The 4460-nt window shown below is 46.3% G+C and overlaps 1 protein-coding gene across 1 annotated transcript in view; it reads left to right on the plus strand.

Annotated features, from left to right (window-relative positions):
- The window catches only part of BIN1 (bridging integrator 1), a 104231-nt gene that overhangs the window by 85174 nt on the left and 14597 nt on the right, over nucleotides 1-4460 (plus strand). The window lies entirely within an intron of this gene.

The following is a 4460-nucleotide window of genomic DNA, read 5'->3' on the forward strand; positions in this document are numbered from 1 at the left end:
TGGGGGGGGGGGTGGTGAGAGACCAGAGAAGCCCAAATCAGGACTTGTAGGTTAGGCGTGTAATTCTCCATCTAGGTCCTGGATAGCGGATGACTACCCACAATGCATCAGTCAATGACTAGAGACAGGAGAAGGGATATTTAGTATATATTCAAGATGGACTCCAACCAAATAAGATTGTTTTAATATGGTTTTTGATCATGTGTCAGAGTTAAATCTGACTCCCCTGCAGTCTTGTACAGTTGTACCGGCTGCTGTCCTGGACTGAAATTGCTTCCTCTGATATCACTGCACACTGGGAGCTTCTCATAATGTGCAGTAGAAGCTGCAGCAAGTCAGATAGAGCCCGCCTCAGGTCCTAGCTGGAGCCTGTCCCCAGCCTGACCCTTTTGATCTTTGGATTTCAGTTCTGGAGGCTTGGCATCACACGTGGGTGTTACCTAAGTAGCCTGCCTAGGAACACCCACTCCTCTAGACTGATATCCACCCATCAAGGCATTTTGATATTTGCATAACTCCTCCCAAGAGCCGGCCTACTCAATCAGGGCCGAGGGCTCTTGAAAGGAGTGCTGAGGGATGGTGATGTGATGGTTTCAGGAAGCTCTGTGCAGCATTCTGCCAGCCCCAGCCATGCTTGCATTGTGTAGAGATAGAGAAGCACAGAGACCCAGTGATGAGGTCACTAGGTCCAAAATAAGGTATGTAATGAAAACAGGTTTTATTTGAAAACCTCATTATCTCGATGGAGGGAGGAATCAGGGAAGGCAACATACAAGCAGAATAGACTTCAGCTGTAAAAAGCTCCAAGACACTAAGCCCTCGTTCACACCTGACCGTTTTGTAGCGCGTTCTACGCTCGACGAACGCTCTACAAAACGCTCAAAAATATAAATCCCATTGTATTCAATGGTCTCGTTCCCACCTTGGCGTATTTCCGCCCGTCCCTAACGCGCTACAACGGCCCACCCTGAAAAGGTACAGGTACTACTTTGGCCCGTTTTTGTTTGCGCGTTTCCATTGGGATACAGCCAAGTAGCCTTCGGAAACGCGCAACTTTTTTACCGCGAATCGCGGTTAAAAAAACGCGCGACGGTCGCGCATATGCAATACGCCTAGGTGTGAACGAGGGCTTAGTGCTCTATATGAAATTAGCGTGTAAAGTCCCAACAGAACACAGAGTGTTGAGCAATCTCTTTGGTTATTCTATAAAGTGACACCTCTGTGGAAGAAAACAACTTACTAACATTTTGCCCTTTTTGTTCCCTTTTCCCCAGCGGACCCTGGCTACATTTGATACCTTGTATTCACATAAGTAGAAATCAGCCATGTTATGCAGGTTTGTTAAACGCTCAAATAAAAGCAACGTACAAAGTACAGTAAGGCCCCTTTTTAGATGAGTGGTCCGATGGGGTCCGCCAGTCAGTTTTTCAGATGGACCGGATTGGATGCCCAATGTCAGTCTATGGGCAGCTGAATCTAAATGGACGGGTGTCCATTTACATCCGGTGGCCCCTGGCTCTGGTCAGGTTCGGAAAAATAAAATGGAACAGCGTTGCATTTGCTGGACCTGATCGTGCCAGATCGGGGGTAATCTGTCCGTTTCAATTCGATTCCCCATAGACTGGCATGGGGTCCGGTCATTTAGAGTTTTTTCCTCCATCGCAAGAAAGAGGGGAAAAAAAAGTGGACAGACACGGATGTCACAGCAGTGACATACGATCCCTAATGCTCTGATCAGGAGGGGATCGGTGTATGGATCCCCTCCTGGCCGAATAGTGTGAAAGGGGCCTAAGATGTCATGCCACAGCCACAAGATGGCCATACAGCACACTTCCAGGTGACTGGGTATATATGCAAATTACAGCGTAAGCTTCCATACGGCCTGTAGGAATGTCCTTGAAAACAGGTGGTCTGCACTTGGGGATACTACAGCCCCATATGGAAGCTTTCACTGTCATTCGTGTATGTATTTGTAGAGCCTCGGCTCCAGCCAGCCTGTCATTTATCGGCTATATGGTGCACTTGACTCTCCCAGCCCAGAGATATACACACTGATGTGCGCTGTACGGCCATCGTGCGGCTGTGTGCATGAGCCCTAAATCGTGGCAACCTGTAATGGTCTACTTTAGAGAGGAAGCTAAATTGTTAATTTGTAGCAGAACTTTGCACAGTGTCTGGCTGTTTCCCCTTCTAACTGATGGTGCCCTATAGGCCAGAATTTGCAAGCTGGCCAGTGTTAGAATGCAGCCTGTCGCTATAGCGGGTGCGCATGAAGCGGAGCGCCTCTCCGTAGATATCATTGGCCTGTGAGTTTAAAGACTGGTCTTTTGGTTTTTGCTGCCCCCCTTAAAGTGGAGAATGCTTTCATTTTTTATGCAGAGCAAATATTTATAACCGCATTAGATGTTGTTGAAGCTTTTAAATGGAACGTTAGTACTAAGATGATAAAGTACAGGTCCATCACTTTAATGAGGTAGCCTGAGGCTATTGCCTCAGGCAACATCTCTTTGGGTCACGTGGGAGGGTGCCTGCTGCCCCTTTTCTGGCCAGAGTGTCCCAGGTTGCTAAAGGCCATCCACAACTACACGCCCAGCTCTTGGCAACCTGGGACGCTCTGGCCAGCATCCCACCCAGCTCCTGGTAACCAGTGATGTCACTGGTTGCCAGGAGCTGAATTGTGCTCCGGCCAGAGCATCCCAGGTTGCTAAGACCTGGGTGGGGAGATGAACAGCCTGCAGAGGGCAACATCACTGTTTTATGTCTGGTGGCAAGGTCTCCTTTGCGCACCTCCTGCTGCTCTGCTTGCTTTCAATGGCCTCTGATCATAAAGAAGCTCTAAAGTTTTCCAAATACATTTAAGGTGGAGTGAGTCTAATGATCCCGCATTGTATTCTCATTTCTGTGTAGGTATAATAATGTAATAAATCCCCCCCCCCCAAAAAAAAGCCAGTGTCCGCTGGATGTTACTAGGAAACCTTCACCATGTGCATGTGTGGTGCTAATTCCATGTGCATGCCGCCGGTCCTTGTTCCTTGCTTGTTGTTTCACTGTGCATGTTTTATTTTTTATACTTGTTGATGTGGAGACGTCTCCGCGGTATTTGTGCCAGCTGCCTCCAGCTCCAAGTACAGCAGAGCCGTCTATTCATGTAACACAAAATGCTTCCCCCTGCCGATCTAGCAGAGGTTATTGCCCCATTTCGGTTCCGTAGTTTGCACTAAAGAGTAGTCTACCAACGAGGGTGATGGCACCAAAACCATGCCGATTCTGGTTCGGTTCTTTGTTGTTCTCCTGCACTCTGCTCTTGCACTGCACTACGGAATAGTAAGCCTCGTGATTATGCAATAAGGTCTGCTCAATCCGCGCATTGAAGCATGCAATATTGGTGCCTTAGTTGTTGATGGCCACTGTGTACATCTATGGGTTAGTCAACATAGGGGTTACCTGACTGCACTTGACTGCAACTGTCAAACTGGTGAAAGGTAAGAATTTTGACTATGCGTCAATGTTTTTTATTGCAGACCTGTCGCAAACTATATAAAAGTGAACTAATTAAATTGACCCAGTTAATTAACAGACAAACTCGGGAGTTAAATCTTAAAAATACATTCAGGTACCTTAACTATTAACAACAATGTATCTTATTTGTGTATCACTCGACTGTAGATCCTCCAATCATCTCTGAATTGGTGCCGCCACCGTCCTTCCTTCTGGAGGGTGACTACTTTTGCTACTTTTGTTCCCCATGATCCCTGTGTGTTGTAAAGTAGTTACCACTCCAAGCTCACTCCCGTGATAGACTACAATCTCAATACAAGTTGGCTAACTAATTGTGAGATTGTAGTCCATCCCGGGAGTGAGCTTGGAGCGGTGACTACAATACAACACACACAGGGACCATGGGGAACAAAAGTAGCCCCCCTCCAGAAGGAAGGACAGTGTCCGCACCAATTCAGAGATGATTTGAGGAACTACAGACGAGTGATCCAAAAAATAAGATATATTGTTCATCGTTAAGGGACTTGAATGTATTGTAAAGATTCAACTCCTGAGTTTAGTGTCACTTTAAAGCTACATTACATGGTTAGAGGTTTGTGGACACCTGATCTTCACACCAATGGGTTTGTTGGACATCCCATTTTAAACCATGGCCATTAATATGGCGTTGGCCCCTCCTTGTGGCTAGAATAGCCTCCACTCTTCTAGGACGGCTTTCCACAAGATGTTGAAGTGTGTCTGTGGAAATTTGTGCCCATTCAGCCATAGAAATTACCCATGGAAGATCGAAGGACACCTGGTCTTGGTCCAACCAGTACGGTGTAGAACAGAGGATCGAAGCATAAGTCTGTGTTTGAGGATGGTGAGACAGTGCTTGGTTTTGGCCAGAGTGTGAATAAAGTAAAATAATAAATTATATATATATCTATAGATATCTATAGATTATATATATCTATATATAT

This window comes from Nanorana parkeri, unplaced genomic scaffold, assembly GCF_000935625.1.
Source record: "Nanorana parkeri isolate BGI_ZX_2015 unplaced genomic scaffold, ASM93562v1 scaffold159, whole genome shotgun sequence".
Classification (NCBI taxonomy): Eukaryota; Metazoa; Chordata; class Amphibia; order Anura; family Dicroglossidae; genus Nanorana; species Nanorana parkeri.